Here is a 25,409-nt window from a genome sequence, read left to right as displayed (position 1 = left end):
TATGTTCCTCCTACTTTCAATATTATCCAAATAGGTCAGTTCTATATGCTGCACCAGTGCTCCATATATTTTTCTCAATGTAATACCTACCTTTACTTTTAGGGGCTCGTTACTATAAACTTTGAATTTAGCCTATATAAGCAATGTTTCATGTTCCAGGCCATTTCTTTGACATTCATTCATCTTCCTGTCTGTTACATCATTTTTCTAATTCTTCCCTGTAGGTATATGGCTTAGACTTTAAATGACGAAGAGCAATAAGGCATTTCTGCTCTGTTTTCACATGCCCGATACCTGTCATCCCACTTAGTTAATGTTTTGGAGGCATAGTTTACTCGGTTCCACAATACTCACCAGTTTGTTCCTGTCCAATTGGCACCTTTGGAGTGGTGTGTTCTGGAGTGAATAAGTAAAAAATGAGAATTTAAAATAGATTTGAAAGAATTATGTTAGCATAGAAGGGAAACACATTTAATTCAGACAGTGTGTACACATACACAGAGACGACAGAGAAGAGTTGCAATTAGCATACGAGCTTCATAAACAGAATCAATATATTTTGGTGGCAAAAAAGGGAAGACTGAGAGTATCAGCTGAAAATCTTTGCTATTTTTGTTATTGCTTCTAATCTTACATAAAAGGCTGTCCTCCATTTAGTGAATAATAATATTAATTATCACTAGGCAAAGAGCTCCCGCCATTTCCTATTTGTACTCAATGAATTTTTTTCAAAGTTGTGTCAGTGAGGAAGGTGAAGGGAAGTGCATGTGTTCCTACTTCACAGTTTGGTTCTTTGATTTCATGTAGGTAATAGATCCATGAGGACAAATGTCATTGGATTCTCTCCGCGTTCATTTAATGGTCACCTCTAGTGCTCTCCCTTTGGAACCGTTTCCATAAGGGGTTGTTTTTTTCAGAATGGAGAATTAGCCACAAGGTTGTCTGACAGCAAGTACTTCATTTGTATTGCTGCTTGCAGCTCCCGGTTGATTCTGTACTATCGTGTGACTTTCGACAATATTCTGTATTTTTTAGTTAAGTATGTCTTCAGTGAGTGTGATTTTTAGGAACTTGTTGATTATTTATACTTTTTATTTACTGTTCAATAACTGTATAACGTAGCATCCTCATACCTTTAATAACAATTTCTTGTAAAAATACATTGGTCCTTTATCTGGCCTAATGGTTATGCAATCACAGCATTATTAAATTTGTAGACAGAAAGCATACAATGTCATTTAAGATAAACCATGGTTTGGTTGAATCAAAAAGAGAGGACTGTAGGTGTCCTCTCCTCACCCAGTGGGTGTCCATTTACCATGCCGACTTCTCTTTCTTACATCCTTTGCCTTCCTGCATTTTCCTTTGCTCACTGTTGCGTGTTTTCATTTTCACCTATTTCTCCCTCTAATTCTTTTTTTTGCCTGTCACAATTTTATGTCCCTGATTCCCTCTTAGTACAGTGGCAGCTGTTTCACATTGTTTCAGAGATGTTATAGTTAGTCAATCGTACAACACCAGAGAAATTCAGCCGCTATAGTTAGTTCAGCTAACTATAACTCGCGCCCCCGCAATGCACTGCTGATGGTGTCACATATTACATAATTCATGACATGGTCAGTGACATCACTGATGAAATCACTGATGACATCTCAAATGACATCACTGATGACATCACTGATGACATCATCCATGTGATAATCTGATGTACCTCCTCATACCCTAATATAACCTTTGATACATCCACTCTACAATACAGACTACCATTTTCAAAACCATAGAAACACCAACACCAGTTAGTACATACCCACTCACTAATTCTTAGGTCTACACACACATCCACTCATTCACCCATACAGTCACTAATACATGCAGTCAACCATCAATACTGAGTGCCTCTTTCTGGGTATGGACTGTTTAGTGGCCAAGCGAGTCTAAGCCCATAAGAAACATCCAGCAAAACGCAGTCATTACATCGCACTGCTTTTACAACACAACAGTTACAACTCAACTGCCTTTACATCACATGCCACTACAACGCATGCCATTACAATGCATCTGACTACACCGTATGCCATTACAACGCATACCATTACAATGCATGCCATTACAACGCATCATAAGGTAAGTAATGGAGATTTTTTAGTTTTAAGGTGGGTAAGGGTTTTGCTATCCAACACTTTCCCTACTGTTGCACTCACTTGAGTGGGATTAGTAATGTTTACCCCTCCGCTATCTAACACTTTTCCTACTGTTGCACTCATTGGAATGGGAATAGTAATTTTTACTCCTACACTATACAACACTTACCCTACTGTTGGACTCACTGGAGTGGGAATCATAATTTTTACCCTTCTGCTATCCAACACTTTCCCTACTGTTGCACTCACTGGAGTCTTCTATCCAACACATTCCGTACTGTTGCACTCACTGGAGTGTGAAGTAATTTTTACGCTTACACTATCCAACAGTTACCCTACTTTTGCACTCACTGGAGTGGAAATTGTAATTTTACCCCTACACTATCCAACACTTACTCTACTGTTGCCCTAAAAGTATTATGCATTGTAAAGGTATGCGTTGTAATTGAATGCATTGTAATGGTAGTTTTAAAAAATGCGCTGTAATGGCATGTGTTGTAAAATCATACGATGTAATGGTGTTTGCGATGTAAAACCCGCTTTGTAAAAGCATGTGTTGAAATTGTTTGCTTTGTAATGTCATATATTCTAGCCCATCTCTGGAAGCAGACAAGATCTCCATCCTTACTGACATGGCACACCAGAATTAGTTGGTGTGCACAGCTAGAAAAACCCATATAATGAGGTATGTGGATGTCCTCATAAACATAAGTAAGTGTGGGGGAATTGGTGGGCTTATTACAGTGTCCCCTCATGAGTGGGAAAAGTTATATGCGGACTATTATACCTGTAGCTGTGTATCTGTACAACCATACTTCTCTCTCTCTTTTGTATGTAATACCATTAATGCATGTATGATGCTCACGGTATTGTTAATTTCAAAGTAAAATAAAGTTGGTTATAAATAAAAAATATAAAAAATCTCCATACTGGATGATCCAACCACTAGTGCCTGAAGGGAATGCATTTAGGACCCTGTCAAGGTCACAAGTCGGACACCATTTATTGAGATATCAGCAGCCTGCTGGGCCAAATCATCAGCATGTAGAGACCCCTCCAATGACAGCAAAGCACTCTTCTGCCAACATCAGGAAGCAGATGTTTATTTATAACAAAAGTGATCCTTGCCTTGGTCCGAGATCTTGGTCAGGCAGCCATTGTTTATGTGTAATAGATAGCTCTGTCGTCATATGTACTAAACAAATAACGACATTTCTACAATGTATGCATTAACCTTGTATCTGATGTGTCATGATTTTGTGAAATTGCTAGTTAGCCATCATAGCTGCATGAAGACATTCCTCTGCTGCATGTATGTTAATTTTCCTTGTAGACATGCTATTTGTTTATGCATCTGATAAGAAATACGGTGGATGGTCTGCTTATCTGGAACTGGAGTGGATGTGCATTGGTCTGTAATAAAAGAAGCTGTTCTTTACAGACATTTATCAGCAATAATAAATATTTCAACCCAAGAACCCCCTCTTAGCACATTAGTCTCAGGGTAGCTAGGCAGTGCAGACCGAGGTTTACTCAGAGGAGGAGCTATCTTATAGAAATACAAACCCTGAGAACACCAAATAACACTAAATGAATCACAATCCACTCTGCGGTCTTTCTTATAAAGAAGGAAAAACACTTTATAATCCAAACTAGTAAATACTATTCACAAATGTGCCAACATATCTAGAGGAGCAGATGGAAAAGTCTATGGTGACTCTCTCTAAAGGACTTCACAATCAACCGGGGGACACACACTAAAAACAGGTCCTACAGGACAGGTAATTACCCTAAATATACTGTGTAGCCTCTTCGCAGGAGGTACCTTTAGTAGTTTGCAAACCAGCAAGCCCTAAACCCTAGAAGCCCACCTTTCCCCTACCACACACACACATGCTGAACACAATATTATGGGGTGTAGTCAATAAACGCCAAGCCTAGTGGCTTTATCAGATTGTCACTACAACCATAACAACTAGGCAAATGACATCAACATACTATGCAATCAACATGAAAACATTTCTGGACAGTACTACCTTACATTGACAATCAATACTATGTGTGACAATTCACTATTATCACTGTGATTGTAAATACAGTATGCAACATTCAAAATAATGCCTGTATGAGTCTTTTTCTACTTTAGTACTGGCTGCCAAGTACTGCTAGAACACATAAACATTTCTACATTCAAGAACCACAAGATTAAGAGCCCCAGCTTGAGGAGTGTTTCAAAAAGTCTATTAAAGTCAATGGTCTGGAAGACAGGATGACTTTTCGGGTTTTCGAATGAAGCTCCCATGGGGGCCTGTACACCCCTGGCAGCACACAGAGCAAGTACCAAATAATTAGTGAAGCCCCTGCTTTCCTAGAGCAAAACAGAAGGAAATATCCACATTTAGGTGGCCTCAGTGTACTCTCAGGCATACCCATGACTTGCCTTTGGGCGTTTACTTTTTGATGCAGCCATGCAAGCCTTGCCAATTTCTTATATTTTCTTTAATAGAACTCAACACAGATTTAGTTCTTCTTGGTGACCTAACCAAAAATGGACACCCAGAGCACTTTTCCTGCGGACCTCGAGGAAGCCTTCATGGTATTGGCTACTCCTGAACCTGTCAGAGATAACTGGCAGCCAAAATGCAATCCAACTCATCCTTCACTCTTGTGCATGATTAGAGTGGGTGGGACTGTAAAGATGGGTGTCTCTCACCCTACCCACACATGGACATGAAGGGCATGGTGGCATACCCAGCGATATTCCTGGGGCTCAGGCCCTCTTGGGAGCTTTGATAAATGGAGCTGCTGGGATAGCATACACTATCCCAGCAGCTCAATTTATGTGTATACTGAGAGGGTCCAAAACCAGGTCCACTAATTTAGCATTCAGTATCCTACCAGATGAAATTCATTAAGAGTGAAGAGCATAGACCATTAAGGAGTGTTGATGGACTGAGGAATGAGATGGGGGCTACTGTTGAGCAAATAGAGACTATGAGCCAGAAAGAGGGGAGAGCAAGCCATTACCTGTGACTATTTTGTTTAAATTGGGTCACATCCCCAAAATGCAGTGGACTTATTTGAACACTGATGGACAATTCTGTCAGCCAGTGCCTAAAGCCAGATGACCCAGAGAATCCAATGGCAGAAAGGGCCTCCAGAAGCTCCTTTCTCTGTCTGTATGCATATTTATTGGATATGTTGTGTGTCTAGTGTATGTTGTGCCATATGTGGTGGGTTTTCGTGATGATTTGAGATCTCACCAGGTAGCTAAAGCTATCTGCAGTCAAGACCTACAAATGGCTACCTATTTTGGTGGCCTAGTCAGGTGTTAATTTATTTCCTATCTCCTTCTAAAAGTTGCTGTAAAATATATTAAAGTGACATTGAGAAATAGCTACCTGTAATGTGACTACATTGTTAGTTGATGATTCCTTCTTGTCACCTTGAGTAAAATAGTTTTACATTGCATGGCACAAGTGAAAGGCTTGTTTCTTTTCAATAAAAAACACACACATCACTAGTAAAATATCCACTGAAGTGGAGCGAGACAAGTACATGGTGTCAGAATTATCAGAGTAGCAACACATTCGGAGGCCTTTTAAAATTCAAAACCTATGTTTTGCCCCCAATTATTTTCACTTAGGGTGTTTATAGGGGATCATTCATTGTAAAATGTTTTTTTTAATGCTCTGGTTCTGTGATTCAAAATTCATGACTTTGGACACAGCACACCCAGTAACAAGAGCAGGACTTCTATAATAATCAGACTTCCTGCTGGGTTCACTGTTTATTGAAATGAAAGGTGATATTCCACAACATAAAAGTTTTCCTTTTTCTTCGCAGCAGTAGGCAGATCCACAGTTTATAAAGAGCAGGAGATGAGACCCTAATATGTGATACTGTTGCTCACAGCTTTGTTGAGAAAAACTAAGGGTGAATAAGATATTCTTGAACCATCTTCTATTGCTTGAGAGTAGGTAGAAAATGTGTCCATGTGTTCCAGTCTTAGGGACTTCTACTACTCTTTTCTGTACTTATAGGCTTCTCTTCCCACATTGCTGGTCCAAGGAGGGAAACAGCGTTTACAACGCTGTCTCCACAAAGCAGTAACTTTGCAATGTGGTTGTTACAACGACCGTGTTGTTACTACGCATCCCATTACATCGTAATTCGTATCAACGACTTGATGTGGGGGGCGTGCAACAACAGGGAATGTGTTGGATTTTAAATCCAACATCGTGCCTACTGTTGCACAAACTGGTGTAGGAATAGTAATTAATACTATTTCTAAGTCCAGCGTGCCCCCTACAGCAAGTTGTTGATACAACTTGCGATGTAATAGCATGCGTGGTAACAACGCAGTCATTTTAACAACCGCGTTCTAAACGCTTGCGTTGCAACATCACATATTCGTACAGGGACAATTCCTTTCATTTTAACAGTGCCCTCTACAAAATTTGTTTTCAATCATTCAAACTCACACATGCTACTCATCAGGGAGAGTGAAAAGGTTGAAAATCCCCACAAAAGAGTAAGATATGTAGCAACTCTTCATACATCCATCAAGGGGGAAGAAGCACAGTGTGAGAAGGGTCACATGCAAGTTTGCAACCAAAAGCTTAGCAGATGGCAGAGAGTAGTCTAGTCCTTTTGAACATCCACCATTTTACAACAAATCAAGTCATACAGTGAAAAGACTGTGGAGGCTAGAAAAAGTAGTCCATCTGGAATCAGAAACACTACATAATGCTCAGAATGATGTGATGTGGAAAATTAGGTAAAACAATGTTGACCTGGAAATCTTTGCATTCTACTGCATGGAATGAAAGAGCAACATCTGCTCCATAAATACAATCCCAGGATTGGAAATTAAATGATGGAAAATGACTATACACAATTTGAGTTAAAGCTTTCATTCAGTATTGTGCAAGTGTTGGATTGTGGAGCTAAGCACAAACAGCAATTGTCAGTGCCTTTAGGCTTGTAATCATACCTTCACCACAAATGTGTTTTTTATAGTAAAAGAGATTATTTTCTAAATATGCTTTAGTGTATTATAAGCAAGTCAAACATTAACCTCACCTTTACTGTGTTTTTTAATGTGTATATACATAGATGTCAACGTAGCAAAATGTCAGGGGTAGCAGAAGTTACAGTACATGCCACGTGACCAGAGCCTAATATCACAGGGAGTGACATCAGATTAACTTAGACCTGATGAAATCACAGAACGTGACATCAGCTTCATTTTGAGCCCCCCGATGAAGACACAAGAAGAGACATCACAGGAAGCGACATCACACAAACCTTGACCTGATGACATCATAGAAGTGACATCACATGCCCCTTGAAACCCCCATAAAATTAAAGGAAGTATAATTGCATGACCTTAGACTATCATATGAATTTATTCTTCTAAATGTGAGTTACTTACATCACACACAGAGGCTGGAAAATCTCTACAGATACAAAAGAAGTACCCTATAAACAGAAATACTTCAAATACTATTGAAAATGCAGCTGCATACAATGTATCAGATAGAATCTTCAGATATAAGATAATGTAGCATCAATTAAGAACTTATCAAATAGTTTACTGCAAAGGAAAATAGACTAGTCAAGTTAAAATCAGCTATTATGAATATCAAATAACATAAAATGGGAAGGTTGATGAGCCTATAAAGTTCAAAACAAGTTCACTTTATCATTTGTTGCAGAAACTGAGAGTGCTTGCTACCTCTGAACCATTCCAGATTTAGTCCACTGAGCGTCACCCCTTTAGCGTTTCATACATCTCATACAATATTATGTTTTTTGCATCATCATTCATTCATTCGAAATGCATGCTATTAAACTTTCTCTGGTACATTTTCTACACCTTACCCTTTGTCAGACACTGGCCCACAGTTTTTGTATGTGCTGTCCCACCACCCTTAGTCTCTTCAACAAATATGGTTCCTCAAAAGCAGATCAGAATTAAAGAGGGTATAACATAGGTGTGCCTGATAGGTAATCTTGTGCTGCACATACCTTACCAGCAACAAATAATTTCTCTAACAGCCAGAAAGCCCAAGGCATGAATGCTTGCTTAACAAATGCAGCAGATGTTATAGTCCACATTTAAAAATAACTCCATTAATCACTGCTCCTAAAGCAAAACTTTCCACATGTTCAAAATCCCACAAACACACATACAGAGACGAGGAATAATATTTTTGTGACTCAGTGTTTAGGATATGTCACACAAGGCTAAGGAGACTACAAGGTGTAGGATTCACATGCCACTCATACTGGTAGGCACTTTTTGAGATTGCTTGATTTGGAGAAGCACACTCTCAGGATTGAGAACAGAGCACAATGGTTAGGGTTGGCTTTAATAATAAGAATGTCATCATCATCATCAAAGCGTTATTTCGATATACAGAATATCATAAAAGCACTTAAAAATATAAAACCACAATTCATAAGCATTACATTTTTTAAAAAAAGTACATTACAGTAAAACCATTAATATTTCAATAAATAGTATTAAAAACATATTAAACATTAGCAGCTTTGTGGGTTTTTAAGAAAAAAGTAAAAAATTTCAACTAATACTAAAGTCATCTAGAAGTCCTCGATCTAATCAGCCAGGCCCAGCTCAGAAATGTGGCCACCCCACACACTAAGGTTGTACTAGTGTCAGCCTTAAGTATTCTAAGTGCAGAGGAATGATCCCTGGTTCCAAGCAGTAAACACACTGGTTTTAGCCATTTCTGTCTGGGTTTTACATAGGCTGGACATACAAAGCAGACATGAGGGATGTTTACAGTGACACCTTCACAAATTGGGCTGCCAGGTGAGGTTTTCTTGCACGTATAATCACGGAGGGGGAGGTTTCCCAGCCTAAACTGGATAAAAAGGGTTCTGTCTCTTGGTTTCATGATGACATCCAGGTAAGGCTCCAAACGAGGCTTTAATTTATTGTGCATAAACGCCTCAGTCAGCCTGCCTTGGTTTGGGTCCCTTAGTTCTTTTTCGTCAACCCATTTCCAGTAGGCTCGTTTAGTTTCATCCTTGTATAAAGAAACCTCAAGCTCCCAATCAGTTGGCAGGCCAGATTCAAGCAAGAGCTTCTTTATATTACGAATCAAGCTAATTTTGTGAGCACCATAAAGATTAATAATTTCTTTCAAGTCATCTAAATACTTTGAGAGCTCAGGGGTCCGCCATAACCTAGCCCAGTATAAAAGAGGACGTAACCTAGCTAAATCCTTAATGGAACGGCGACCCAGATCGCTCAGTAATGGTTTGATGGGGGTACCCCTTGGTAGCGATGCCAGCTCCCTAAAGAACTTATTCTCGGAGGTGATCAGGGCGTCAACACAATCAAAGCCCCACAGCTCTGCACCATAAAGGGCGCAGCCTACAGCTTTTGCAGCGTATATCCAGGGCAGGAGCGATGGGCTTAGAGATGGATGTGGGATGTTCTCGTCCTAATGCTCCGACTACCCTTTTGTGATTTAATACCATTTTATCGATGCGAGGCTGCCACTTTAAATTATGTGAATCTAATACCCAGGTAGTCAAATTCGTTTACGCGTTCTAGTGACACCCCATCTAAGGAGAGGGTGGATCTGGAAGCCTTGCTTGGGTTGAGATAAAGAAGTTTGGTTTTTGAGGTATTTATGACAAGGCCCCTGCGCTCACAAAACAGAAAAAAATGGTCCAACAGCTTTTGCAGACCCACGGCGTGTCATCTGCAAAAAGGAGGGCGGGCACTTTGTCACCCGCCAAGACCTCTGCATCATCGTTTATTTCGAGCAGAAAGGAGACCCCACCATTCACAAATAGCGTTAAGAGTGTCGGGGCTAACACGCAGCCCGACGTACCCCTCGATTCACAGGTATTCTGTCAGTTTTCTGCTCTTGAGATCCCCATCTAATGTGGGCGTAGGTTCCATCATGCATGCATGCCAGGAGATTCAGGATTGGTAGGGGAATCCCCATCTCCTCCAATATCGGCCAAAGGCGTTCTCGGGGGACCAGGTCAAAGGCGGTCTTTAAGTCAATAAATGCCAAATAAAGACCGCCTTTGCCAATGGTAACCACCTTCCAATGAAGGAGTAGCAACCTAAATGCTTGATCAACCGTACCTGTGCATGCCCTGAAGCCAGCCTGAAAGGGTGAGATGATGTTGTTCTCCTCTGCCCAAGAGAGAATTCTCTCCAGGAGGACCCTGCCAACCAATTTCTGCCCAGCGTCTATAAGGCTAATTGGGCGGTAGTTGGCAGGGTCCTCCCTATGGCCCTTCTTGTAGATAGGGATCACCTCAGCCACCTTCCATGAATTGGGAACAGGTGAGCCTGCTAATAGCGCATTTGTCAGATTTGTGAAGTAAGCGGCCCAACCATCAGAGTTAGCTTTGAAAAGGTCACCCGGCACACTGTCCTGCCCTGGGGCTTTAGCAGGTACAATTTTAGCTATTGCCATCAGAACCTCTTTTTTATCAACTCTAATAGGAGCATCCTGCCGAGAACCATCATCCAGTGCACCGCTCAAATGCCCCGGGGCTCCAGGCAGTGCATTACCACCATAGAGTTTACTGAAGTGTTCAAACCATTCACTGTCTGTGATATGATTGGGGATTTGATTCGAATCACAGCCATTCGTTTTTCTGACTAGTACCCAGAATAAATTACCATTCTTAGTTTTACTAGCATCTCTAAGGCTTTCCCAATGGGATTCTTCCCACTCCCTTTTGGCAATTGTTATAGCTTGTCTGTAATGCAGTCTGGCCAGCCGGACAGATACTGGATTGCGAGATTTAATGGCAGTAATTAAATTATTTTTCGTTCTTATGCAGGTACCATCAAAACATTTCTGAACTGGTTTGATGGTTGTCAAGCTCTTTTTACCTGGAACCATGAACAGTTTGCCAATTTGATCCATAGTAACAGTGTAAATGGCTTCTACCTCTGCGGGCCCTGCCGCATCATTACATATTCCAGATAGCCTTAATGACTGCTCACTGAGGATTCCATTCAACGCACTAAATCTAGGTTCATCCATGCAGAACTTAGGCCACTTGAGAAATCTATTACAGTTGGAAGGTATACTTTGCTTAGTTATTAGCCCCCCACTATTTAAAGAGGTATGTTCCTTTCTCTGCCACAGGTTCACCAAAACAAGGGCCCGGGGGTTATGGTCACTCTCCACAGATGTTATGATGAGCATGTCTACCACTGACTTCCAAGCTCTCCTGTCTACCATTATATAGTCAATCCTGCTCTCACACAATACTCTATTGTATGTATTTGCCCCCTGGGCATCGGAGACAGTACGACCGTTCACAGCTCTAAGAATGTATTTCTACCCAAGTAAACTTTTCATAGCAACATCAACATAGAAAGACTGGGAAAAAAACACAACTTTCTAACCTGCACAATGCAGCTTTCATGCAGCTCTCAGATGGCAGTTCATAGCTCACTGTGCTAGATTATGAATGTTATTTATGAACTACACAGTAACAACAGAATATCTGTGAAAAAAGCAGTAACCTACTGAGCTATCCACATAAAATATTGTTCTTTGATATGCATGGTACACATTCTTTGCAGCAGGCACGTGGACCCTCTGCTCTACGGTACATAAGTGAAAACTGCCACTAGACAAAAGTCCAATCTCTCTCCAGCAGCTACATTAATCATCAGAGTTAACTTAATACGTTTGTTGTTGCCAGAAAAATGCTGACTATACAAGGAATGTTTTAGTTCTTCTACCACAGCTACACTACTACAAAACTGTAAAGGATAAGTTTCGGTACTGAAGAGGAACATATTTAGAGGTGTAGGCTCATTTGGAGCACTGACCCCTGGCGCTATGCCAGTTCATGCTCATGTCATCCAAGGACAAGGCCAGAGCCTTCAACACACTCCCTCTACACATAGCAGAAGAACCACTTCTATTTGGTGCTGTGTTATATACACACATATTTAGTTTGTGTAACAATTTAATTTTTCCCACAATTATACTAAATGTCAGTAAAATTACAGAATGAGTGAAAGTTCAGTGTGCAGCCATACCTTGTTTCCAAAAGTTTAGAGCTACCTGCATTGGGACTGGTACACCGAGAATATAAAGCCTTGCAACACATTTTCGAGCCCATATTCCACATTATATATGGATTATTATATAATATTATATATATAATATACATTTGGACGATTGTTGCCTTCAGAGAAGTCGATTTACAAAAGGGGGTGGTGATGAACAGAGTGTCTGAATTGAGCAGACCACTCTTACCCAGTCCAAAGATCAGGGCTTGATCCATCACCGTTATTTATCTCACTGCCCCATCCCAGCTCAGAACCTGGCTATATGCAAATCAGTCTGTCCCTGGCCCAGTGCATCATGGGAACAGGGCAGACTAAACTACCAAGCCAATTCTTTACCAGAAAGGAGACAAGCTACCGGGGACCGGTTTCTGGCATTTCAGCCTCTTCGGCCCGGCTTGCTTGAATCCTGATGGAGCAGTGAGAAAGGGACTCATGTCTGAGTATACCCTGCCACACCTATAGTGGCCAAAATCGATTTACAAAAGGGGGTGGGGATGAACAGAGTGTCTGAATTGAGCAGACCACTCTTACCCAGTCCAAAGATCAGGGCTTGATCCATCACCGTTATTTATCTCACTGCCCCATCCCAGCTCAGAACCTGGCTATATGCAAATCAGTCTGTCCCTGGCCCAGTGCATCATGGGAACAGGGCAGACTAAACTACCAAGCCAATTCTTTACCAGAAAGGAGACAAGCTACCGGGGACCGGTTGCTGGCATTTCAGCCTCTTCGGCCCGGCTTGCTTGAATCCTGATGGAGCAGTGAGAAAGGGACTCATGTCTGAGTATACCCTGCCACACCTATAGTGGCCAAAATCGATTTACAAAAGGGGGTGGTGATGAACAGAGTGTCTGAATTGAGCAGACCACTCTTACCCAGTCCAAAGATCAGGGCTTGATCCATCACCGTTATTTATCTCACTGCCCCATCCCAGCTCAGAACCTGGCTATATGCAAATCAGTCTGTCCCTGGCCCAGTGCATCATGGGAACAGGGCAGACTAAACTACCAAGCCAATTCTTTACCAGAAAGGAGACAAGCTACCGGGGACCGGTTTCTGGCATTTCAGCCTCTTCGGCCCGGCTTGCTTGAATCCTGATGGAGCAGTGAGAAAGGGACTCATGTCTGAGTATACCCTGCCACACCTATAGTGGCCAAAATCGATTTACAAAAGGGGGTGGTGATGAACAGAGTGTCTGAATTGAGCAGACCACTCTTACCCAGTCCAAAGATCAGGGCTTGATCCATCACCGTTATTTATCTCACTGCCCCATCCCAGCTCAGAACCTGGCTATATGCAAATCAGTCTGTCCCTGGCCCAGTGCATCATGGGAACAGGGCAGACTAAACTACCAAGCCAATTCTTTACCAGAAAGGAGACAAGCTACCGGGGACCGGTTTCTGGCATTTCAGCCTCTTCGGCCCGGCTTGCTTGAATCCTGATGGAGCAGTGAGAAAGGGACTCATGTCTGAGTATACCCTGCCACACCTATAGTGGCCAAAATCGATTTACAAAAGGGGGTGGTGATGAACAGAGTGTCTGAATTGAGCAGACCACTCTTACCCAGTCCAAAGATCAGGGCTTGATCCATCACCGTTATTTATCTCACTGCCCCATCCCAGCTCAGAACCTGGCTATATGCAAATCAGTCTGTCCCTGGCCCAGTGCATCATGGGAACAGGGCAGACTAAACTACCAAGCCAATTCTTTACCAGAAAGGAGACAAGCTACCGGGGACCGGTTTCTGGCATTTCAGCCTCTTCGGCCCGGCTTGCTTGAATCCTGATGGAGCAGTGAGAAAGGGACTCATGTCTGAGTATACCCTGCCACACCTATAGTGGCCAAAATCGATTTACAAAAGGGGGTGGTGATGAACAGAGTGTCTGAATTGAGCAGACCACTCTTACCCAGTCCAAAGATCAGGGCTTGATCCATCACCGTTATTTATCTCACTGCCCCATCCCAGCTCAGAACCTGGCTATATGCAAATCAGTCTGTCCCTGGCCCAGTGCATCATGGGAACAGGGCAGACTAAACTACCAAGCCAATTCTTTACCAGAAAGGAGACAAGCTACCGGGGACCGGTTTCTGGCATTTCAGCCTCTTCGGCCCGGCTTGCTTGAATCCTGATGGAGCAGTGAGAAAGGGACTCATGTCTGAGTATACCCTGCCACACCTATAGTGGCCAAAATCGATTTACAAAAGGGGGTGGTGATGAACAGAGTGTCTGAATTGAGCAGACCACTCTTACCCAGTCCAAAGATCAGGGCTTGATCCATCACCGTTATTTATCTCACTGCCCCATCCCAGCTCAGAACCTGGCTATATGCAAATCAGTCTGTCCCTGGCCCAGTGCATCATGGGAACAGGGCAGACTAAACTACCAAGCCAATTCTTTACCAGAAAGGAGACAAGCTACCGGGGACCGGTTTCTGGCATTTCAGCCTCTTCGGCCCGGCTTGCTTGAATCCTGATGGAGCAGTGAGAAAGGGACTCAAGTCTGAGTATACCCTGCCACACCTATAGTGGCCAAAATCGATTTACAAAAGGGGGTGGTGATGAACAGAGTGTCTGAATTGAGCAGACCACTCTTACCCAGTCCAAAGATCAGGGCTTGATCCATCACCGTTATTTATCTCACTGCCCCATCCCAGCTCAGAACCTGGCTATATGCAAGCAGGATTCAAGCAAGCCGGGCCGAAGAGGCTGAAATGCCAGAAACCGGTCCCCGGTAGCTTGTTTCCTTCCCAGTGTAAGAATTGGCTTTTGTAGTTTGGTTTGCCCTGTTCCCATCATGCACTGGGACAGGAACAGACTAATTTGCATACAGTCAGGTTCTGAAACTGGGATGGTGCAGTGAGCTAAAAAACGGTGTTGGATCTAGCCCTGATCTCTTGACTGGGTGAGAGTATTCTGTTTAATTCAGAGACTCTGTCCCTCACCACCCCTTGTTGTAAATATTTTTGTCCACCCTAAGCGTGGAAGGGTATACTCAGATGTGAGTCCCTTGCTCATTGCACCATCAGGATTCAAGCAAGCCGGGCCGAAGAGGCTGAAATGCCAGAAACCGGTCCCCGGTAGCTTGTTTCCTTCCCAGTGTAAGAATTGGCTTTTGTAGTTTGGTTTGCCCTGTTCCCATCATGCACTGGGACAGGAACAGACTAATTTGCATACAGTCAGGTTCTGAAACTGGGATGGTGCAGTGAGCTAAAAAACGGTGTTGGATCTAGCCCTGATCTCTTGACTGGGTGAGAGTATTCTGTTTAATTCAGAGACTCTGTCCCTCACCACCCCTTGTTGTAAATATTTTTGTCCACCCTAAGCGTGGAAGGGTATACTCAGATGTGAGTCCCTTGCTCATTGCACCATCAGGATTCAAGCAAGCCGGGCCGAAGAGGCTGAAATGCCAGAAACCGGTCCCCGGTAGCTTGTTTCCTTCCCAGTGTAAGAATTGGCTTTTGTAGTTTGGTTTGCCCTGTTCCCATCATGCACTGGGACAGGAACAGACTAATTTGCATACAGTCAGGTTCTGAAACTGGGATGGTGCAGTGAGCTAAAAAACGGTGTTGGATCTAGCCCTGATCTCTTGACTGGGTGAGAGTATTCTGTTTAATTCAGAGACTCTGTCCCTCACCACCCCTTGTTGTAAATATTTTTGTCCACCCTAAGCGTGGAAGGGTATACTCAGATGTGAGTCCCTTGCTCATTGCACCATCAGGATTCAAGCAAGCCGGGCCGAAGAGGCTGAAATGCCAGAAACCGGTCCCCGGTAGCTTGTTTCCTTCCCAGTGTAAGAATTGGCTTTTGTAGTTTGGTTTGCCCTGTTCCCATCATGCACTGGGACAGGAACAGACTAATTTGCATACAGTCAGGTTCTGAAACTGGGATGGTGCAGTGAGCTAAAAAACGGTGTTGGATCTAGCCCTGATCTCTTGACTGGGTGAGAGTATTCTGTTTAATTCAGAGACTCTGTCCCTCACCACCCCTTGTTGTAAATATTTTTGTCCACCCTAAGCGTGGAAGGGTATACTCAGATGTGAGTCCCTTGCTCATTGCACCATCAGGATTCAAGCAAGCCGGGCCGAAGAGGCTGAAATGCCAGAAACCGGTCCCCGGTAGCTTGTTTCCTTCCCAGTGTAAGAATTGGCTTTTGTAGTTTGGTTTGCCCTGTTCCCATCATGCACTGGGACAGGAACAGACTAATTTGCATACAGTCAGGTTCTGAAACTGGGATGGTGCAGTGAGCTAAAAAACGGTGTTGGATCTAGCCCTGATCTCTTGACTGGGTGAGAGTATTCTGTTTAATTCAGAGACTCTGTCCCTCACCACCCCTTGTTGTAAATATTTTTGTCCACCCTAAGCGTGGAAGGGTATACTCAGATGTGAGTCCCTTGCTCATTGCACCATCAGGATTCAAGCAAGCCGGGCCGAAGAGGCTGAAATGCCAGAAACCGGTCCCCGGTAGCTTGTTTCCTTCCCATTGTAAGAATTGGCTTTTGTAGTTTGGTTTGCCCTGTTCCCATCATGCACTGGGACAGGAACAGACTAATTTGCATACAGTCAGGTTCTGAAACTGGGATGGTGCAGTGAGCTAAAAAACGGTGTTGGATCTAGCCCTGATCTCTTGACTGGGTGAGAGTATTCTGTTTAATTCAGAGACTCTGTCCCTCACCACCCCTTGTAAATATTTTTGTCCACCCTAAGCGTGGAAGGGTATACTCAGATGTGAGTCCCTTGCTCATTGCACCATCAGGATTCAAGCAAGCCGGGCCGAAGAGGCTGAAATGCCAGAAACCGGTCCCCGGTAGCTTGTTTCCTTCCCAGTGTAAGAATTGGCTTTTGTAGTTTGGTTTGCCCTGTTCCCATCATGCACTGGGACAGGAACAGACTAATTTGCATACAGTCAGGTTCTGAAACTGGGATGGTGCAGTGAGCTAAAAAACGGTGTTGGATCTAGCCCTGATCTCTTGACTGGGTGAGAGTATTCTGTTTAATTCAGAGACTCTGTCCCTCACCACCCCTTGTTGTAAATATTTTTGTCCACCCTAAGCGTGGAAGGGTATACTCAGATGTGAGTCCCTTGCTCATTGCACCATCAGGATTCAAGCAAGCCGGGCCGAAGAGGCTGAAATGCCAGAAACCGGTCCCCGGTAGCTTGTTTCCTTCCCAGTGTAAGAATTGGCTTTTGTAGTTTGGTTTGCCCTGTTCCCATCATGCACTGGGACAGGAACAGACTAATTTGCATACAGTCAGGTTCTGAAACTGGGATGGTGCAGTGAGCTAAAAAACGGTGTTGGATCTAGCCCTGATCTCTTGACTGGGTGAGAGTATTCTGTTTAATTCAGAGACTCTGTCCCTCACCACCCCTTGTTGTAAATATTTTTGTCCACCCTAAGCGTGGAAGGGTATACTCAGATGTGAGTCCCTTGCTCATTGCACCATCAGGATTCAAGCAAGCCGGGCCGAAGAGGCTGAAATGCCAGAAACCGGTCCCCGGTAGCTTGTTTCCTTCCCAGTGTAAGAATTGGCTTTTGTAGTTTGGTTTGCCCTGTTCCCATCATGCACTGGGACAGGAACAGACTAATTTGCATACAGTCAGGTTCTGAAACTGGGATGGTGCAGTGAGCTAAAAAACGGTGTTGGATCTAGCCCTGATCTCTTGACTGGGTGAGAGTATTCTGTTTAATTCAGAGACTCTGTCCCTCACCACCCCTTGTTGTAAATATTTTTGTCCACCCTAAGCGTGGAAGGGTATACTCAGATGTGAGTCCCTTGCTCATTGCACCATCAGGATTCAAGCAAGCCGGGCCGAAGAGGCTGAAATGCCAGAAACCAGTCCCCGGTAGCTTGTTTCCTTCCCAGTGTAAGAATTGGCTTTTGTAGTTTGGTTTGCCCTGTTCCCATCATGCACTGGGACAGGAACAGACTAATTTGCATACAGTCAGGTTCTGAAACTGGGATGGTGCAGTGAGCTAAAAAACGGTGTTGGATCTAGCCCTGATCTCTTGACTGGGTGAGAGTATTCTGTTTAATTCAGAGACTCTGTCCCTCACCACCCCTTGTTGTAAATATTTTTGTCCACCCTAAGCGTGGAAGGGTATACTCAGATGTGAGTCCCTTGCTCATTGCACCATCAGGATTCAAGCAAGCCGGGCCGAAGAGGCTGAAATGCCAGAAACCGGTCCCCGGTAGCTTGTTTCCTTCCCAGTGTAAGAATTGGCTTTTGTAGTTTGGTTTGCCCTGTTCCCATCATGCACTGGGACAGGAACAGACTAATTTGCATACAGTCAGGTTCTGAAACTGGGATGGTGCAGTGAGCTAAAAAACGGTGTTGGATCTAGCCCTGATCTCTTGACTGGGTGAGAGTATTCTGTTTAATTCAGAGACTCTGTCCCTCACCACCCCTTGTTGTAAATATGCCTTCAGAGAAGTGGCTTAAGTGGTTAAGCCACTTCTCTGAAGGCAACAATCGTCCCAATGTTCATGTTTGTGTAAGTACGCAAATGATGGAATGGAACTAAAACCTTTGCACAGGCCTAGTGCTACTTTCAATTTGTCGGGTTGCTCTGGTGGAAAACTCAGATCATTTATCAGTTGTCATTTATAGGTATATATCTTTGTTATGTTATGTTAAAATTATTTATAGAGCGCACTTTCACCAGGCGGTTTCATGGTGCTGTGAACAGGCAACAGCAGATGAGTGAAAGGTGGGCATAGCGTTACTCGTAAGCCTGACAAAACAACTGGGTTTTCAGAAGGGATCTGAAGTGGGTGTAAGATGTAGTTAATCTAGATTCCAGGGGGAGTGAGTTCCAGAAGTGGGGGGCAAGAAAAGAGAATCTAAGACCACAGTGGTAAGCAAGGCCAAGTCGGAGGAGTGAAGATCGCGGGAAGAGAGATAGCGGTGGATCAGAGAGGAAATGAAAGCTGGGCTAAAACCGGCCAATGCTTTAAAAGTGATGCAGTCTAATTTGAATTTGCAGCGTTTGGCCACCGGGAGCCAGTGACGGCTCTTCAACAGGGGACAAACATGGTGGTGGCTCGGTTGGTGAAAGATGAGCATAGCAAACTGGTTTTGTACCAGTTGCAGACGACGGAGCTGGTAGGCAGGAATGCCAACGTAAAGTGAGTTGGCATAGTCAATGCGGGAGATGACCAGGGCCAAAAGAGCAAGGGTTAGGGCCTGCGTGGTTAAGAATCTAGAGATCTTTCGAATTCTACGAAGGTGGAAAAAGCAGGATGACACAACTGCGCTAATCAGAGGCTTCATGGATAGCTCTTTGCAGATTATAACCCCCAGGCTTTTTGCAGATTCTGCAGGACAGTGAGGAGTGCTTAGGAGGGGGGGCCAGAAGTTTGAGTTCCATGGGTTAGAGGGGCCTCCAGTCAGGATCAGCTCAGTCTTGTCGGGGTTGAGTTTTAATTGATTGGCCACCATCCAATCGCTAATGAGGCACATGGTGGACTGGAAGTTGTTGATTGAGTAGTCAGAAGAGTCAATGTCAAACACCAGCTGGATGTCGTCAGCGACCTTACTTTCACACAAGGACCACATTAGGGGAGTCAGATACAGGTTAAAAAGAAGGGGAGAGAGAGAGGATCCCTGGGGAACACCACAGGTCAGCCTAACTTTCTCAGCAGAGAAGTTGGAAAGGCGGACGGCCTGGTGTCGGTTACTGAGGAAGGAGGAAATCCACCTTAGAGCCAACCCCTGGACGCAAGCGTCGCTGACACGGCCGATAAGATGTTATGGTCGACCGTGTCAAAGGCATCCGACAAATCCAGAAGTACCAAGGCCTGACTGATGTTATGGTCTGCCCCCCTCCTCAGTTCATCCATGATGGAGAGAATGACTAGCTCGGTAGAATGTGCTGGCCTAATACCTGCTTGTTGGGAGTCATGGAACTGTGAATGTTCAATGAAGGAGCTGAGGAAATGGATCACATGAGCTTCAAGCAGTTTGCTGAGGTAAGGTAGGAGCGAGATGCAGTGAAAATTACTCATCAGAGAAGGGTCGGCATTAGGTTTTTTCAGGATGGGGACGACTTCAGCTATCTTAAAGGAGTCCGGACAGAGCCTAATCTGAGAGAGTTGTTAAGGAGTGCAAGTGGGGGGTTAGGGCAGGTGGCAAAGAATTCTTGTAAGATGTGGGATGGGCAGCAATCTGTGGGGGAGCCTGATCCAACCTTTTTAATAGAGCAATAAACTAATACCTAGATATTGGGGGTATTTTGTCCACCACCTGGGGTTTTTTAAAAGTGATAACAGAGGTAGTAGAGGATGTGGGAAAAGGAACGCTGCTTTTAATTGTGGTAATCTTCTCCGTGAAGTATAGGTTAAGGGAATCACAGAGTGGTTGAGAGGGGAGGGGCTTAACTATTACTCTGTCCGTGTGTGACAGCTCCTCAACTATAAAGAATATGTCTTTGGTCTTAGTAGGAGAATTGGTCATTTTCAGGGAGAAATATGTAGTTTTGGCCTGGAGAATTCATTTTTTGTAGTCTTTTAACAGCGTGATATACCAATCTTTTTTCCCTGGGGCATAGTCTCGTCTCCAGCTTCGCTCAGCTTGCCTGAGTGTCAGTTTCTTATTTTTTAGTTCGTCCGAGAAGCAGCGCTGGGCGTCATGGGGACGCTTAAGTTTCGTCCTCCTAAAAGATGCAACGATGTTGCTGGCTGATTCAAGCCAATGTTTAATGCTGGTAGCCTGATTATCTAAGGAGTCCTGTTCGATAGGAGACAAGGCATTAAGTAAGGTGCAGAACTCGTTGAAGTTGGCCTGGCTCCAGTTTCTTGCCGAATGGTTCCTTGTGAGGGCCTGTTTTATGTGGTGAGCGCAGGCCAGTGAGAATGTAATAATGTGGTGGTCGGACCAAGGGCACGGAGAGATTAGGGGTTGGGTAATTTCCAGGTTGGAGGTCAAAACTTGGTCTAGGACATGTCCCTTGATATGTGTAGCGGACTGTATAGGCTGAGTGCAGTTCATACCGGATAGGAGGTCTGTGAAATCTGAGGAGCTGGTGCTCTCCTTAGCATCCGCGGCCAATAGTTAAAGTCACCAACAATCTGGATTTTGGCGTTGTTGATGACTAATTGGGAGAGCATTTCGCCAAACAGTAGGGGAAAACAGGGCATGTAATGAGGGGGGCAGTAAACAAGGGCGCAGATAAAAGGGGACTGGGAGGATTTGAATTTAAAAATGAGGCTGTCAACTGAGGGTATGCCAGTGATATTTAAGGCAGTAAACCTGAGTGGATGATGAATTATACCAGCAACCCCACCTCCCGGCTTCCCTGAAGGCCTGTTGGCTTGGAGGATGTAGTAGCCTGAGTGCACTGCCGTGAGAATATCCAGTACTGACTCCGTAGTAAGCCAAGTTTCCATTACCAGAAGTATGTCAGGTTTGTCTGAGTCAAGTAGCTGGACTATTTCTAGTTAATGTTTTACCAGTGAGCAGGTGTTTATGTAGCTGACTACCAGGGTGCTATTAGTTATGCCCAGGGGTGGGGGGGGCTATGGGACCTGGTGGATTGGCGGGGTTGGTAGAGAGGTTATTTACAGAAGGAAGGGAAAGCGATCCTTGGGTTAAAGACCCCTAAAGAATGCAAATGGGCTTGGGTGACGGAGCTAAGAGGCCAATTATCATGGAGATGTGTCAGTTCAGTCGCCGTGTGAGAGATTAAATGGGCACAGTTACTTGCCCCTTGCCCCAGACGGGCTTGCATTTGGCACGCCTTCTGTGCACCGGCACCGGCAGCTAGTAGTAGTAAAGTTAGGACTCCTAACTTTTAGACTCCTAAATGCTTTCTGTGAATACCAAAAGTCTTAAAATTAGGATTTCTCTCAACTTCACTACTACTAAACTGAGAAAAATCCAAATTTTAAGACTTTCGGTATTCACAGAAGGCATTTAGAAGTCCTAAAGTTAGGATTCCTAACTTTACGACTACTAAATTGAGAAAAATCCTAACTTTAAGACTTTCGGTATTCACAGAAGGCATTTTAGGAGTCCTAAAGTTAGGACTCCTAACTTCTGTGAATACCGAAATGAGTAAGTGCCTTCTGTGAATACCAAAATGAGTAAGTGCCTTCTATGAATACCAAAATGGTAGTAAGTTTAGGATTTTGTCTTAAGTTAGTTCTGTGAATCGGGCCCAAGATCAATATAGAGAACACATTAAAAATATAGGGGCAGATTTACAACTTCTGGCGCATCTCTGCTAATCAGCAGAGATGCGCCAGAACAGTTGTGACACGCCAAACCACCCGTGCTCCACCACTGATGCGCCGCATTTAAAATGCGGCGCATGGTGGCGCACGATTGGAAAGATGTGTGTCGCATCCCCCGGAGGAAAGGCGGCGCATCGCTGGAGTTGTGTTGAAAGCGTGACGCAGCTCCAGCAAGGCTCGGGGTGCCCTATGCCTATCATGCTGCGTCAATCCTTAAGCCTGCTTCAAGCAGGCGCAGGGTTTTGACGCAGCATGGCCCTAGAAGTGACTGAGTAAAATCTTGTATATTTCACTCAGCAACTTTTCCGAGGCGTTCCTGCGCTGGAACACCCCCCCATGCCGAACGCAAAGGCCTTTACAACGTGATGCATCTCCCTAGATTGGTCATGTTGTAAATACCCTGCAGCATGGCCCTGGCTTTGCACCGCCGCTGCGTCACAAAAGTGTCAGTGCAAATCTGTAGGAAGGGCATTCCAGATGTTAGGAGCATTACCTGAGAAGAAACGAGATTGTGAGGCTTTCTTTTTTAGCAGAGGGGGGACGAGGAGGAGAGTGTTGGTGCTTCTCATTGGACTGGAGCAGCACGCTTTTTTGAGTTAACTGGAGAGGTAGATCGGGGACTTTAGATGAAGGGCTTTGTGTGTAATGCAGGCAATTTTGTAGGCGGATCTGCCTTCAAAAGGAAGCCATTTAGGTACTTTAAGGGCAGGAGAGACGAAGCCAAAGCGCTTACAGTCTGTTATATGCCTGGCTGCAAGGTTGAGTATAGTTTTGAGGGGGGCAAGGTGGACTTTGGGGGTTCCGGAGAGGATAGCGTTACCGTAGTCAATTGTTAAGAGGACTAGAGATTGGACTACTGATTTGAAATCTTCAGCAGGAATGAAGGGTTTTATTTTTTTGAGCTGATGGAGCGTGAAAAGTGCTCCTTTAACTGAGTTTTTTTACATGGGAATTGAGAGTTAGCTTGTTGTCAATGGTTATGCCCTGAGATTTAACTAATTTGGATAAGGAGAGTGGGCAGTTGAGGCCATTAAGGTCAGAGATCCATGTTCGGATCGGGAGTGAATCGTTTTTAGGGGAGAAAAGAATAATTTCAGTTTTATTAGGGTTGAGTTTGAGATGGTTGGAGTGGAACCAGGATTGGATCTTAGTCAGGGTGTTGTTTAGGTGCAAGACATCGGAGTGGGTTTGAATTTTGTAGTATAGTTGTGTGTCATCGACATATAGGTGGTAGTTGATTCTGGCTTGTTTTAGCATGACAGTGAGAGGTTCCATAACGAGGTTGAAGAGAGCTGGAGAGAGAATAGAACCTTGGGGGACAGAGAGAGAGACATGAGTGGGGTTAGAGAGACAGTTTGGGATTTTGATTTGCTGAGTTCACTGTCGGAAATAGGAAGTGAACCAGTTAAGGTCAGAGCCATTAAAGCTGAAGCAACATTTGAGTATATTAAGTAAGGTTGTGTGGTTGACTTTATCAAATGCAGCAGTGAGGTCGAGGAGAATGAGTAGGCAGGACTCACCCTTATCCAGGGCGTGGTGGATATCATCATTGATTTTTACCAGTGCAGTTTCAGTGCTACAGCCTTTACGGAAACCGGATTGTAAAGAGTCAGGAAGGTTGAAAGTGTCAATGTGCTTATCAAGTTGGAGTAGGGCATATTTTTCAAGGGCTTTGGAAAGGAGGGGGGGTTAGAGATAGGGCAGAGGTTATTAGGGTCATCAGGGTCGGCTTAAGGGTTTCTGAGAATGGGAATGATTTATCTGAGTTTGAGGGAGACAGGGACACACCCCAAGGTAAGGAAGGAGTTGATAATATTGGTCAAGTATGGGACAATGACATGTTTAAGATGTTGGACAAGATTAGAAGGGAGAGGGTCATTTGTGTGAGATGACGGTTTTAATTCAGACAAGATGTTAGAGACCTCGAGTTAGGAGACAGGGTGGAAATTAAAACAACGCTTTGTTTTTAAGTTGTTGGTGGGGGAGTTGGTTTCAGGTGAGGTTGAGGTAGGAAGGTGTGGGGAGGAAACGAGGGGCAGAATTAATAAGGGGGTGGTAATGGAGTAGTGTCAGAGGTATCTTGATGGTTGAAAGAACACAGACTGCCACAGTTCATGCTTAAAGGTGGTTGAGGCTTTTCTGCTTGCTGGTAAAATCTTTTTAAATATTAGCATTTTGGATTTTAAATATTTGCACTCTTAAAAAACTGCACTGCATTACTTTTACGATTGCCTACTTGATTAGAATGGGCATCGGGTTCAGGCACTTACTTGTACGCCCATGCCCCACGGTCTGTCACGGCAAGTGCTGATTGTACGGAGGGGGCGGAAGGCGCGTTCTGCACGCACTAGCTCAGCACGCACTCACTTCTGCCAGGAGACTGTGACGGGAATGAGCGGGCTACTTGTTGGAGCCCAGAAACCATAAGCCCCATGCTGATACGGACGCGCAGCGGACGCGCGTGGTGCCCCAAAGGCAAGCCCGTTTGAGCCCGTCCACGTCTGGCCCGGGCCTAGGGCCGAAACCCCTGTCCAATTTCATGATGACACACCCAGGATGGTTTATAGCAGTTCAGAACTCATGGAGCTGCGAATTACCCAGAGTTGCGCTATCTTTTACCCTATGCTAGAATCTAAACACTGCTCGAGCTGCTCACTGACTTTTACATGCACTACATGTGGAGCAGTAGCCAACCATTGCCAGCAGGTCAGAACCAGACAACACACACTAATTAAAGCAGCCTTGCTAAATACCAGGTCGCTGGTAAAACATAATACTGAAGTAGCCAATCTGATTGACACGCATGATCTTGATATACTGTTCATTACGGAGACCTGGGCTGACAAATCCTCAGACATTGATAGAGCTCTCGCAGTCCCAGGAGGCTATTCCATCCACTGGGTTGATAGACAGGGGAAACGCAGGGGAGGGATAGCCAT

At 44.2% G+C, this 25,409-nt stretch overlaps 1 long non-coding RNA gene across 1 annotated transcript in view; it reads right to left on the bottom strand.

Annotated features, from left to right (window-relative positions):
- Positions 1-354: 354 nt before the first annotated feature.
- The window catches only part of LOC147712248 (uncharacterized), a 40,069-nt gene continuing 15,014 nt past the window's right edge, over positions 355-25,409 (bottom strand). The window contains exon 3 of the long non-coding RNA XR_015295741.1: positions 355-396. This is a non-coding gene — a long non-coding RNA (uncharacterized LOC147712248). The remainder of the gene's footprint in view (positions 397-25,409) is intronic.

The sequence above is a fragment of the Lissotriton vulgaris genome, chromosome 5 (genome assembly GCF_964263255.1).
Source record: "Lissotriton vulgaris chromosome 5, aLisVul1.2, whole genome shotgun sequence".
Classification (NCBI taxonomy): Eukaryota; Metazoa; Chordata; class Amphibia; order Caudata; family Salamandridae; genus Lissotriton; species Lissotriton vulgaris.
The sequence above is the reverse complement of the archived record's forward strand: the minus strand, read 5'-3'. Positions and strand labels throughout refer to the sequence as shown.